A 15,214-nucleotide genomic window follows, 5' to 3' on the forward strand; every position below is an offset into this window, starting at 1 on the left:
TTGTGTTTTTGGTCTAATCACTCTCACTAATGTGCACCGTATTTTCGGTGTCAAACACTATCGATTGAGCACTAGTTCAATAAAAAGAGTTTTACAAAGTACCTGTATCTTGGCAAGATAAGCAGTGTGCTGGTTATTTATTCAATCAAGTCTGTTGTTGAGCTCTGAGTTCAAGCTGCCCTTTAATGTAAACAGGGTCATTGATTTGGCAGTATCAGTATCTGCAGTTAAATTAGACAAAAATGAGTTCTAAATGCCACCTCCCTAGCATCCTGAATGGCCTCCACCCAATCGCCATCGCCAAGCTTGCCTAGATCCCTCTCCCGCACAGTTCTCCGCGTCCCCAAGGGATCCAGAGAATTGTAGATCAACTTCCTATAGATGGTTGAGATGGCTTTTTCGCTTGGGGATTAGTTAGCAGCTGGTCCTCCAGTCGGGATGCATCAGGCAACTGCCCCCCTTCCCGAATGTGACTTTGCAGAGCGTGTCCACCTGCAAATGTCAGAACTGTTTATAGTCGCCTAATTTATACTTTTGTTGTAGGATCGTGAAGGACACAAGCACCTGTCCCCTCCACACATCGCCCGGCCGTTCTAAGCTAATCAATCCCCATTTTGTGAAGCCCTGCAATCCTCCCACTGCACTTAAGAGATCACCATCATACAGTGGAGTAATTTCAGTCAGCTTACCTTCCCAGCCTAAATACTTGGTAGCCTCTTTCCTCACCCTTACCAATGTTTAGGTATGAGTAGGTAGGGTGCACTCATACTTTCTTCGATACAGCATCGGGGTGGGGTAACCTCTCTTGCCCATGGCCAATCTATCTACCCGGTAAGCAGGATCCTCACAGTCCGCAATAAACCCAGTTGTTGACTGCCATCAGCTGCGTGGCCCAGTAATACTTGTGAATACTCCGGACCGCCAGTCCATCTTAATAAACTCCCCTCTGCAACTTACTCAGCCTGACGTGCCGCCATCCCACAACAGAAGCTGAAGTTCTCAGACTACCTTTTGAAAAAAAATGTCTGGTGGGAACTTAAAGGACATTTTTTGCACAATGTACAGGAGACCCTGGAGGGTGATCACTTTAAATAGGGTGACCCGGCCCAGTAAGGAGAGTGGGAGCGCCCGCAAGTGTGGGGCATCCCTGCGAAGCTGGTCTAATTTCGGGAGTATGTTCCTGCCTGTGCTCTCTTGTAATGAAAACAACCAAATATTTAAAGCCATGTAGTGCCACCCTAACTGTGCACCTAGAGTGCAGCCACAGGGTCCCTGCCACCAGCAGGAATAATAAGGACTTCTTCCAGTTGATATTATATCCTGATCAACAGAAATACCCCATATGAGAGGTCCTGGTGAACCCAAACAAGTGTAAAGAGCATAGGAGACAAGGAACATCCCTGTCGGACGGCAAAGACTCGGTAGACTGTATTATTGACGCCCATGCGCGCTAGAGGGGCCACATACAAGAGCTTAACAGCAGCGCCACTGGTTCAGCAAAGGAATCCCCTATTGCATATGGTACTCCATTAAGGTGTCGGAGATTTAAGCGCGTTCCCTGGTGTGGTATAAAGCCCGATTGATCAGGATAAACCACTGTTGCAATTACTGTACAGAGGCAGATCGCCAGGGCCTACGCAAGGACCTTAGTCTCAATATTAAGCGGGGAGATAAGTCTATAAGACCCACACTCAGTTGCTGGTTCGTCCTTTTTGGGATGACCGCCACCTCAGACGTTCTTTGGTCCTCCGGTAGACATCCTTATTTTCAGGCAGTCTGAAACATACTCTGGAGGTACTCCCTGATTTTATCCATCATGCTTTTATATAATTCTAACAGGAGCTCATCAGGCCCCATCGCTTGCCCTGTTTGCAAGGTTCCTATTGTGTAATTTATTTAGTCTACTGTCAGGTCTTGGTCTAGTGCGTCTAGGTCCTTATGTGTTAGCATTGGCAGGGTCAGTTCTTTCAGGAAGTCTCTCCCAGTATTTCCGTCCCCTTGTTGTCTGTGTCCTCAAGGATCCAGTTCCGTCCTTTGTCATGTCTCTCTAACCATGTAAGCAACTCATTGGCTTTATCACCGACATCATAGAGACAATGCTGGGTAGTCAGCGCATGAGTGCACGCTATTTTCCATTAGTGCTCTTAATGTGTGTTGCTTCAGTTGATGGTGTAATGGGAGAGAAAATGATTCCCCACTTGCCAAGCGAACCTCCAGGAAAGCACATTCCTTGTCCTGAGCCTCGCACTTCAATTTACGTTCCTTCGACATTCTCCCAATCAAGGCTTGTGTCTGGCCTCGAATCACTGCCTTGAATTCACCCTATAGCACGCAAGCTGATTCAACAGGCCGCCCATTCTCCTTAAAATAGAATTCTGCTCTATCTCTCATACGAGCTTTGAACGTCTTGTCTTTTAAATATCACGGATCCACCCTTGGGGGTAGGATGAAGTCCACAACCGGACCATCAAGTTGCACCTCCACCAGCAAATGGTCTGAGATTCCCCCTGCTATGTGTGCAGCGGTGCTAAAATCAACTTTATGGCTAGTCTGGGTGAAAGGATGGTGCAGGCATGCCAGACTACCATGTGCTGCAGACAGGTGCGTCCGGTTCTGATACCCCCCTTCTCCTCTAGGGGCATTTAGGAGTATCATGAATATAGTATAGGTGCAGTTCTGTCACTCCAGTCACCCCAATGTGTATATGCTTTGTCGTAAGTGTCTTATCCTTCCACAGGATGAGTCAGTCTTGTCTGGGTCTCTTTCCTGTTTCCCGGCACTTGAATGGCACGCCCGAGCACTCGAGAGAGCAGTGACCCACCAGCAGACTTTTGTGGAGCGCTTTTGTCCTGGATGTAAGGCTGCATACAGTAGGGCACCCACTCTGTCTTTTCTTTGCCTTTGCCTGAAGATCAGCAGTCCCAAGGTAGAAGTCACACCCGGCCTGCCGGTAAGTGCAGCTCTTCTGGAGGCGCGGCCGTCAGCAATTGAGCCCACACTGTGGCCGGCTGGACCGCAGGCGTAAGCTCAGACAGGGTGTTCGACACTGGAGTAGTTGTAGTCCCTCATGGGCCTCTGACACAGAGTAGTCAGAAATTCAGCAGATAAAAGCCCAACACAGGCTCTCCAGGAAGTGAGTAGATTCAGACCCTGTTGTGTTAGGAATTTGGCAAATGCAACCCAGGAACGGGCCTGTTGGCAGCACACACTCGTCCTACTGGGCCTCAACAATCATGTCGTAGAGTTTTATTTTCTGCCTTCAACTGTTGGGAGAGTCTTGGCGGGAGCGGGCTCTCTCAGACTAGCTGGTCCTGCTGGATGGCTTTCCGGCCCGCCCTACAGATAACGGGGATGTGTCGGACCTTGCCTCTTCCAGGACAGCGTTGTCCTCCTGCTGGATAGTCAAACTCCCTTCCCTGCAGATTATGTCCCCTCAACTTAGATAGACTGTCAGGCTGACACCATCCCTGGTGCCACAGCAGGCACCTGAGTACTTTGTAGAGCACATTATTCCTTGGTAACAGAGGACTTTGAACTAGGGTATAAAAGAGGGATAGATGGTCCCACTTGTATAAACAACTGGCAGGCAGGTGATGCACTCTCACATTGCATTTATGCTATGCACACCAACACCCTAAACACGCACTTGATGTTATTGCAAAGTCTGGGCACAGGCATAGAAATGGAGCATTACATGGGTGTGTCAGTAGGAAGCCCCTCCACTGACCATGATGCAAAGATCTCATCAGGCTATTGATCCTTACAACAGGGTGCATTGCCATCACTGCTCTAGCTGTTAAACCCATGACAGTCCTCTGCCTTAAGTGAGGGCACACTTGGTGTGACCCTCCAGGTCCCAGGACCGGTCCAAGATCTCTCATAGTCCCTTGTTAGATGTTGTACAGTACTGGGGTGGCAGAAAAATCGTACGTAATTGTTTTGTGGTAGATTTTCCCCAGTAACGTGCAGTTACTAGTTTGGCGCTATGGACTGGGGAGTTCGCACGAGGAACAGATTCTTCTCCCTGTCAAACCACATGCCATTCACTATTACTTAGTGTTTTTCTGCTTTTATTTACCACTTGTTTTAAGCAGGTGGTAGATATATGCATGTGGTTGGTTGGGGGGAGATGGGTGAAGCAGGGGAGGGAAGAGGAAAGCACTTTCTAACAGAGGGAAGAATTGTGTGTTTCCCCCAGTTAGTAAAAAAACAGCACAAATCTTGGCTGCTTCTGCTGCACCCAGAGTCTTGTGGGTCTTTTCAGTCAAATTTTTCTGTCTGGTAAAAAATGGTGTCCTGTTTTTCTGCACCCGGTAAATCCAGGTGCAGAAAAGCCTAACAATTGATAATCAGGTGGAATAAAATGAACACATGAAAGTACTCCTTAATTTCATTGCCCTTGATTCATACTCTGGACCATAGTTGAGGGATAGGTCTAGGCATAGTCCTAGCAGGACACAATAGATTTGCGTGCGGCAGAGGCCAGAACTCAAAAGTCAGGATACCAGATACAAGTAGGTGGTAACTCAGGGCAGGGGGAAATGCCTGTTGTCCATGGAGGGGAAATTCCTGTCCCAGAAATCTACATTAAAAATTAATGAATAGTATTCTTTTTTAAATATCTGTTTGGTGCCAGTCCATATGACTTTCATTTCTGCCTTTGGGATTCTATGTTAAAACTCCATAGAGTACAGGTATCCTTTGTGAGCTTAATAAAATGTTGAAAATTCTACAAATCCTCACTCCTACATCCAAGTACTCTCAGGCTACAGTTCTACCCTCTGCTCTGTCTGAAGGACAGCTCAACATTTTCAAAATTCTGCAATTCTGCATTGATTTGGCTTGTAAATTATATTTTTGAAAATGTACATGTATTAACTATTTAATTTTAATACTATAGGTGATTGAAATTACGGATGAAGAAAGCAAGATTTAGCACCTGTCAACCGAATGTCCGTGCCATAAGAAGGATTATTTTGAAAAACTGAAGGACATCCAGCATTCTAAGTTTAAACAATTCCCAAAATCTAGGTGTGGCGAGGAAGTGGGAGCTGAGGAAAGTACTATACCTGTAAGTGAAGTCTCTAATTTTGCATTTCATTAACCCAGAACAAAGCCATATCTGTCCACACAGCATCAGAAATAATGTCAGAAAGACCAATCACAGCATCCTCATCTGAAATATTATCAGAAAGACAAATTGCCTCAGCATGACAGAATAACTTTCATCTAAAGTATCATTTAATTCCAGAGAGGAAGCACACAGTGCATAAAAGTAAGTTAAAACAAAGGGTTTCTTCTGCAAACCATCAAAGAAAACACACTGAAAGAAGACTCCAAAGCTGACACGTTCAACTACCAAAAGATTGGAAAATCACCCTTGTTCTACAACTGTTTTTAACCAGTTATGCAAGTTTCAGACTATCTGCCTCTGGATAGAACACCACGACCCACTCTGCTCACTCTTGCGAAAACCTTAAAAATTCACCACTTTATTGTGTTCATGATTATCTCAGATTGTTTCCTTTTTATTGTGTACTGTTCTGTAATTCTATGTAAATCGCCTCAACCTTATCTGTTGTGAAGGAGTGATATGTAAAACTGTAAATATAAAAATGGATTAAATGAGCACCTTTGAGCTATATCTAATGTAAATAAATCCTCGTCTTCAGAACTACAAACCTTAACCTTACGCCAAACATAGAAAGGGTAAAAGGAACTGATGTTCTGCGACCCATGATCCACAATTGTACTGTACATGTTTTAACACCCTCAGTTACTGCTGTTACGTCAGTGCAAAAAGGTACTTATCAGTTTAATTATTAAATATCAGACTAACACCTTATCACTGCTTTGCTGAGGACCTATACAAATAAATTTGAGAAAAACTTCAGTCACAAAATAAGTTTCTGCCGGAGAGACTATAACCTAAAGACTATTATCTGCTTCCAGACATATTTTGCTCAATTCAAGCGTTGAGAAGATTACACACAATTTCTTTTATCTAAACAAGCCTGACTCTAAAATCGAGTTCACTCTTACCCTGGCATATAAGCAAGAGTAAACTATATGTAGGGATATTAACTCTAGGAATACACCTTCTAAAAACATTGCCTGTGAGAACAAATTCAGTGTTCAAGCCTGCCTCAATCAAGGCAAAATAACCGAAGTTGGAGATAAAAGTTACCTGTGCTGAAAAAAATACAGCCATAAATCTTATCTCACAGAATTTGACAGAATGCACACTGGGGTAGACCACTTTCAGTGCAAAGTATGCCAAAAAAGTTTCAGGCGTAAATCTTATCTCACTGAGCATATGAGAATCCACACTGGGGGAAAGCACTCTCCGTGCAAAGTATGCCAAAAAGGTTTCAGGCGTAAATCTTATCTCACTGAGCATATGAGAATCCACACTGGGGAAAAACCTTTTCAGTGCTCTGAATGTCAGAAAAGGTTTAGTATCAAACCGAGTCTAAATCGACATGCATTAACCCACTCTGTGGAAAAACCTTACCAGTGCGCTGAATGCCAAAAAAGTTTCAGCCTTAAATCTTATCTCACTGAACATATGAGAATCCACTCTGGGGAAAACCCTTATCAGTGCTCTGAATGCCAGAAAAGGTTTTGTAACAAACAGAGTCTATCTCGACATGCAATAACCCACTCTGTGGAAACACCTTATCAGTGCCCGGATTGCCAGAAATGTTTCAAAGACAAAAGCAGTCTCACTCAGCATACAAGATACCACTCTAAGGCTAAGGAAAAACGTTATCAGTGCCCTGAATGCCAGAAATGTTTCAGTGATCAAAGCACTCTGACTCGGCATACAAGAACCCACACTGGGGAAAAACCTTATCAGTGCACAGAATGCCAGAAATGTTTCATTGACAAAAACAGTCTCACTCGGCATACAATAACCCACACTGGAGAGAAACCATATCAGTGCTCTGAATGCCAGAAATGTTTCAGTTACAAAAGCAGACTCACTGAACATATAAGAATCCACACTGGGGAAAACCCTTATCAGTGCTCTGAATGCCCAAAACATTTCAAACTTAAATCACTTCTAACTGCACATGTGAGATTCCACACTGGGGAAAAACCTTATCAGTGCTCTGAATGCCAGGAAAGGTTTTGTAACCAACAAAGTCTTTCTCAACATGCAATAACCCATTCTGTGGAACCGCCTTATCAGTGCTCTGAATGCCAGAAAAGTTTCAGTATAAAAAGTAGTCTCACACGGCACATAAGAATCCACACTGGGGAAAACCGTTATCAGTGCTCTGAATGCCAGAAATGTTTCAGTGAAAAAAGCTGTCTCACTCGGCATACAAGAACCCACACTGGGGAAAAACCTTATCAGTGCTCTGAATGCCAGAAATGTTTCAGTGAAAAAATCCATCTCACGCTGCATATAAAAACCCACACTGGGGAAAAACCTTATCAATGCTCTGAATGTCAGAGAGATTTCAGAAACAAAAGTAGTCTCACTCAGCATATAAGAACCCACACTGGGGAAAAACCTTATCAGTGCTCTAAATGCCCAAAAGATTTCAAACTTAAGTCACTTCTAACTGCACATGTGAGATTCCACACTGAGGAAAAACCTTATCAGTGCTCTGAATGCCACAAATGTTACAGTGATAAAGGCTGTCTCACTCGGCATATAAGAACCCACACTGGGGAAAAACCTTATCAGTGCTCTGAATGCCACACATCTTTCAGTGAAAAAAGCTGTCTCACTCAGCATATAAGAACCCACACTGGGGAAAAACCTTATCAGTGCTCTGAATGCCAGATATGTTTCAGTAATAAAAGTCGTCTCACTAAGCATATAAGAACCCACACTGGGGAAAAACCTTATCAGTGCTCCGAATGCCAGATATGTTTCAGTGTAAAAAGCCGTCTCACTCTGCATATAAGAACCCACACTGGGGAAAAACCTTATCAGTGCTCCGAATGCCAAAAATGTTTTAGCCAAAAATCGAATCTCAATGAACATGTGAGAATCCACACTGGGGAAAAGCCTTATCAGTGCTCCGAATGCCAGCTATGTTTCAGTGTAAAAAGCCGTCTCACTCTGCATATAAGAACCCACACTGGGGAAAAACCTTATCAGTGCTCCGAATGCCAAAAATGTTTTAGCCAAAAAACTCATCTCACTGAACATGTGAGAAACCACACTGGAGAAAAACATTATCAGTGTTCTAAATGTCAGAAAAGATTCAGAGGTAAAGATGGTTACATGCACCATAAGAAAACTCACCATCAAAAATAATTCAGTGCTCCGAATGGCCGAAAAGCATCAATTTTAAATGCAATCTCACTCTACATGAGCAGATGCACACAGGGAAAGAACATTACCAATGCTGTGAATGCCGGAAATTCCTATTTGATAGGCACAGCCTCACTAAGCGACTCCATACTGATGAAAATCCTTATGAGTGCTCTGAATTCCATAAAAGCTGCAGAGAAAAATTACTACATCGCATCCAAAATGCCTCGGCACGACTGATCCTCGACGTACCACGCTGCAGCCACATCACCCCCCACCTGAGAAACCTGCACTGGCTCCCCGTCAACAAGAGGATATTCTTCAAGCTCCTCACTCACGCACACAAGGCACTCCACAAGACCGGCCCAGCCTACCACAACAGGCAGCTCTCATTCTACATCCCCAACCGTCAGCTCCGCCGACCTCTCACTCGCCACCGTCCCGCTCATCCGAAGAACAACCACCTGACCTTCAGGAGGATACTCAAGACATGGCTGTTCGATTAGTAGCGCGCCCCTCCCCCCCGACCCCCCCCAGCGCCTTGAGACCCTTGCGGGTATGTAGTGCGCTTTACAAATGATTGATTGATTGATCTATTCAAGCAACAGCAATTACTTTGGAAACAGTTATCCATCTGCTGTTGAATAACAGATTGCTGGCTCCACGTATACAGGTATGGGTCTCGGACACGACGTTTGTTATATCTATAATTTTTTCTGCACCATCCTTGTATACAGGAATGAGTCCATGAACCTACCTTTTTGTTTAAATTGAATCTTTTGTGCATTGAGTGCGTCTTTTCTTTTTTTTTCTTGTCATGAAAACTTATAGAATGCTGCATTCGTGTTAAAGATATGGAAGTTTCAAAGCACACTCGCTCATGTCGTAGGAAAGTACTCAGTGCACATGTGGCAGGTGTTGTGTCTTGAAAACAAAGCACGCTGCACCCATGCTGAGGTCAACTGTTTTAAGCGAATTTCCTCCATTGCATCGCAGCCTTGTTATTGCAGTGCACATCAAACACGTCCACTGGTTTCAAATTGAAGAATGCTTCATTTATGTTTAAACTAGGCAGTGTTATCATGTGCCTTACCGCTGCTTATTTTGATGGGGCAGTTGCTTCTGAAATCTAAGCACGCTGTACAGGCCAACTAGCTCTAAGTGTCTTTTTTTCCCCATAACACCACATGTTTGAACAAGGTTCTGCCTTTGTTCACCCTTTGCTGCCGCAACACACATTTGTTATGAGGCACGAGCCATCAAAAGCTTTGATACACAAACTTCAAGGCAGACACACGACTGCCTCCACGGTCTTGGCGTGTCTCCCCCTAGTGTTAAACACCATTACACTGCCCGCTTGTCTCAATAGACCTTAGTGACTTATGAATACATGCTTGGGAAACCTATTAGGGACTTCACAGCGACACGAAAATACCTCAATCACTATTAAAGACACCGCCTATGAGTAGTCAGTCAGTCAGTCAAATAACTATTCGATTCAAGTGAATCATAAAGGTTTGCAGAAAGATCATACATTCATTTAAAATACATACAATGCAGTGCACAGAAGTTGATTCTGGATTAAACAGGTGCAAATAAAATAATTCACAGTTAACGTTTCCTAACTAAAAATACAGTTTAGATAAAGCTAAGCACAGAGCTGCAGATAATGACGGTAGATAGCGACCTCAGATGATTAAAACCCTTATTATAAGAACAGGGACGAATATCTCCTAGGATAGGCATAATAAAGCGGGCCCTTGGATCTTTATAAAGTGTGCAAAAAAGCATGAGGTGCATTGTGCTCTGCTTGGCTACATTATTACACGGACAGGGGGTCAATCTCTCACACCACCCCCCCTGTTTTGGAAAAGCCACAAGAAAATGCAATGTGCTTAAACGAAGTCTGGTCATTAGGAAGCGTGAGTGGACCTGGGTAGTGAATGACAGATACAATTGTTGCTGATTTAAAAGTGCACGATCCACTGTATTATTGTCCTGATTCGACAAACTTAAAAACGTATAATAAGCATTTTTAATAACCATCTTCACATTAAGTTGAATAGACTCTGGATTTTTGTAAAGATTTTCAAGGCCCATCTTTTTCTTTTTCTTAACGAAGCCATGGAATCGCCATTGCGTTATCAAGATTCATACAGTCCCTTAGAATGCATCTTGAGAATAATAAGTCTTCTGAGGTCCAGATTTTCCTCCATAAAAGTAAAGGGGCGATATTGATTCTGTCAGTAACATATTCTAGGCCCACCTCCGAATGACAAAATGAGGTAGGAGAACTACCAGCGATAAGTAAGAGTTGTTTTAAAAAGTTTTCTAATGTTTGAATCTGTGCACTTTTGTAATATCCCCATACTCCGGCCCCATAGGTGGCCACTGACAGACATTTAGATTTGTACAATGTTTTCAATTCAGCTGCCGGCTTATGGCCTAGTTTACTGGCAGAACGAAACAGCCCCTCTATAGATCTATTAGTTTGTTGTAGCCTCATCATGATCAAATTGTCCCAGCTCAATTTATTATTAAAAAGATTCCCCAGATAGGTCAAAGTTGGCACTTTATTAATAATTATATCATTTACTGTATATTTGCGAGATTTAGTTTTGTTTGGACCGCAGGTCATAATAAAAGATTTACTCAAATTGACCTTAAGGTTCAGTCCTGTCATAAATTCACTAAAGGCAGTCAGACGTTTTTGTAAACTGTTTGCTGTTAAGGTCATCAGGACAGTATCGTCCGGATAGGACAGTAAAGGTACCCTTTTACCTGCAATCATTGGAAAATCCAATTGTTGTTGAAGCAGGAAATGCTCTAAGCCCTTAGTATAAACCAGGAATAGAAAAGGGGCCAATATACAAGCCTGGCCTACTCCCTCAGTTGAAGCAATTACTTTAGTCTTTTCTCCCCCTGGGCCATACCGGATAGCTACAGTGGTAGAAACATGTAATCTGCGCAACAGAGTAACAAGCGGTTCCTCCAAACCCATGGCATCCATTAATGACCACATTTTACCATGACAAACTGTATCAAAGGCGCTGGCCAAGTCCATGAAGGCCAAATGGATCGAAGCACCCCTGGCCTTCATGTACTTGCCCATAACCAACGACAGATTGAGGCACTGCTCGGTAGTTCCCCTTCCCTTCCTGAAACCAAATTGGGAGTTCACTACAAGGCCGGAAGTATTGGCCCATGACTCCAGGCGTGCAAGGATTACCCGCCTAAGCAACTTCCATGATGCATCTATCATAGAAATAGATCTATAGCAAGTGGGGTCACTTCTGTTTCCCTTCTTAAAAATTGGTGCCACCACAGCATTTTTCCACGACGATGGAATACGACCCACAATTACTGCTTTAAACTTGTTGAGTAACAATGGAGTACATATTTGTAAATTACTTTTAAATAGGTCCCAGGGCTTTTAGGGAAATACCCTTTCTCAATGCCTCCTCAAACTCCCCCAGTGAAAGTGATGTGCTAAACTGTTGCACGGTTTCTATATTAATACTTATTTCCTCCTCACATTCGCCTAATAGGACACCCTTTGGATTGAATATTTTAGCAAAATGGGTCTCCCAGGCCACTCCCGTTATGTTAGTATCCATGGCCCTTGACTCATTAGGGAAGAGTGGGCGGTTTATCACCTCCCGGAAACCCCTGGAATCCTTCAAGGCACTTGCTCTTTCAAGGTCGTCCCAAGCCTGCCTTCTCAGTTCGTCCTTTCTCTGTTCAATTACCTTTTTATAGTTCTGCCTGGCTGCCCCTATTGCATCCCTATCCCGGGGGACTACATGGAGAGCCTTCTTCAGTTCTTTTTGCGGAACACTCTGTATTAAACCATCTTATGTCAGGGGTACTACCCTTTCTTATTGATCTGTGCAAGCTTTTGGCCACGTCATCACAAATTTTTTCAACAGTTCTTATTACATCTGGCTGTGATGTTTCGGTTACGCAGGTCATTACTTGTGTTAGATTCATTTTAATAAGAGACTCCTCAAAAGCCTTATGATTAATTGTGTCCCATTTTAGCCTTATCCCACGATTTTGATGATATATTATTGGACATTCTGAAACCTTACCCTTTTGCACCACAACACACAAAGAAACAGTAAGAGGATTATGGTCACTAGCAGAGTTAGGTTCAACTGCAAAAATGTTGACAAGGTGTGAGTACCTACTAGAAATCAACATGCCTATGAGAATTTGGACGGTTTTTAATCTACATGGGCACACTTTATCTTTACACTTGTTTGTGAAATGCCTAGAACTGTTACAGCCTTCCAGAATACTTATTTTATTACCATCCTCCCCTTCCTATAATTCTTTTATAGGGCGGAGAGTCACCCTGAGCCTCATGCCACGGTGAGTTGGGGCACATTTCCCGACGTCTGCGGATTAACCCTTCTACAGTATAGTGTTATTGTAGTAAATCCTGTACTAAGATTAACCAGCATTGACTATACAGTATATGGTTATGTCCCGTTGGGACGGTTTTGTATGTCCTGGACTGAATAGCTTTGAAATGTAACGCTAGCACAGTTGTTCAAATGTCTGACCTAGATTTTTTCAAACCATTCTTATATTTCCTATGTATTTATTCGTTTAGGTACCACCATTGAATTCACCACTCTATGAAGATTAATATGATCACTAGATGGTTTTGTATATATAAACCCTTCTTTATACTTATATTGGTTTGTACACCATTTTTATTGATGGAGTACATTGAGGAGCAGCACTTTTTATTGGGTCCTAAAGAAAGCAGCAAACACCTCTTTGGAGGGTTAATAGGCTGAAACATGTTGACCTCTAATTGACACTAACAGTGCATATATATTTCTCCAACAGTGCCCCGATTTTAATCCTGGCCCAGGGACGTACAAATAATGGAAACCACATACCCTTTAGCAAGTTTTAACTTTCACTCTGCTGCCCCCACTACCCTCAGCTCATTATTGTGGTATTTAGTATACCTTTCTCCGCAACAAAACATGCCTGAACTCCTCCCTCTTAGTGAGGGGGTTGTATCACGGTGCAAGGAGATTCCCAATGAGGAAGTATGCCAACTATGGTGGGTGAGGGAAATCGTCCTTTTAAAGGAATATTTCATCTTAGCTAGGTCTTCATTTGCAACAGAAATCCTCTTAGACCCAAGGGTTTCTTGATTGAGGTAGAAATAAATTTTTACCCTTCATTGTACGTTTAAGCACAGGCCATTGCTTGAAATGTTGTGATCAATGTAAGGAAAATACTCTGTGCACTGAGAAAATGTGTTAAAATAACAGAAAGTTGATACTCTCATTTAATACCTTCTCATACCTGGATTTATCTAGAAGAGAAGTCTGTTAATTCTAGCACATTTTTGATACCACAAGGTATAAGAAATTAGGGGATCTTTATCTGATATCTTTATCAGTAAATTATCTGAAATTATTGGACATAAACTTTTGCAAGTATTAATTCTAAAGATAAAGTTCTATATTTGTATGTTCTAAACTAACCCCAGTGCGTATGAATACAATAACCACCGCCGCTCTCAAATAAATATTGTGCTTGTTTTAGTATGAAAGGTAAATGATCTAGGAGAAACCAGGACCTGTAAGTATTTTCCTCAGGAAGTTTCAAGTTAGAGAGTGAAAACACTTTTTAGAATACCCCAAACATTGTGATAAAAATATTTCAATATGTTGGACAAAAATAATAGGTACATTGCATGACAATATTGAAATGGGAAATAAAATAACAGGAACAAATATTTACACCACATGACAAAAATATTAGAGACTACATTTCAGCAATATCGAAAATACTGAGGTTCATGTACTAATAATCCATTTGGTAAAATTGGTTGTTTGTGGAGTCAGCAAACTACTGTGTCTGTGATTGCTTTTAAATAAAGGCATTTTTAATGCACCACATCATTTTACTTTCAGATTTACAAATGTCCCCCCGGGTTACTACCTCCAGTTAATGTTTTTCAGCCCACATACGGTTTCAAAGCTTAATACAAACCTTAAGGATGTATTAAAGTATCCTGAAGGGACCCTATTAACATTTCCCTTCCAAATTCTGAATTGTGAAGTGGGCTTGGTACATTTCAAAAAGGGGTTTAGCATTTGCAAACTCTGTGAATTACCGAACCAGTTGTTATTTTTTAACAATAAGACTATTTTTCTCAATTCCCTCCATATTAAGTTTGCTAATAATGTTAGTTGAATGATAACCTGTGCACGAACCTATTTTGTATTAGTGTTGCTTCAGATCAAATAAAAACCATCACACATAACTCTTACACAATACTTAAAGCCAGCATTTCTGACATCCATCTTTAATGTTTTGTTAAATATATTTGCAAATGTTGTCACTTAAACAGGAAAGCAGCTAAAGCGGTCTCTGGACATAAAATAGGATGTATTGATAATCTTTAGATACATTTTTTGAGTTTCATGAACAATGTGTCTCTTCTGGGTTTTCTCTAAATCTCTATAATAAACATATTCAATCCTTTTAGATGTGATCTGTTTGTACTGGTTTCTATTGCAGACAATAATCTAGATTTAGAGCCAGGATCAATTCCACCCATGGCTTTTAAAATCTATTTATCATTGATCTCTTTTAGTGTTATCGCAACTAAAACTGTAATAGAACTGATCTGAGAGATGGACCTTCAAGTATTATGCTCAGTCAATTTATTGAACAAACTATGGAGTTAAAATCTGAATAGATTAGATCAACAAGCATTGCCTGGCCACTGTATTTTACATCAATAGATTACTTATCATAACATTTTCGCTCATCTTCTATTTTTCGCGGAGCTCGTGCTGGGTCTGTTTGAACTTTTTTTAAATTTGACATTTAAATGTCCAAAAGTTCAGGAATTCTAGTTTCAAACCTGGTCCAACCTTAATGAATGCTACACCAAAAGAT

General features: G+C 42.0%; 1 protein-coding gene across 3 annotated transcripts in view; it reads left to right on the forward strand.

Annotated features, from left to right (window-relative positions):
* LOC144806574 (uncharacterized) overlaps positions 1 to 15,214 on the forward strand; it is a 350,735-nt gene that overhangs the window by 17,562 nt on the left and 317,959 nt on the right. The window contains exon 4 of one of the 3 annotated variants that reach the window (XR_013605846.1): positions 4,901 to 6,935. The exons of the other annotated variants lie outside the window; for them this stretch is intronic. The gene's annotated coding sequence lies outside the window, so the exon portion shown is untranslated. Of the gene's footprint in view, positions 1 to 4,900; positions 6,936 to 15,214 lie in introns of those variants that run through there. 3 annotated transcript variants of the gene reach the window in all.

Source organism: Lissotriton helveticus, chromosome 1_2 (assembly GCF_964261635.1).
Source record: "Lissotriton helveticus chromosome 1_2, aLisHel1.1, whole genome shotgun sequence".
NCBI lineage: Eukaryota > Metazoa > Chordata > Amphibia > Caudata > Salamandridae > Lissotriton > Lissotriton helveticus.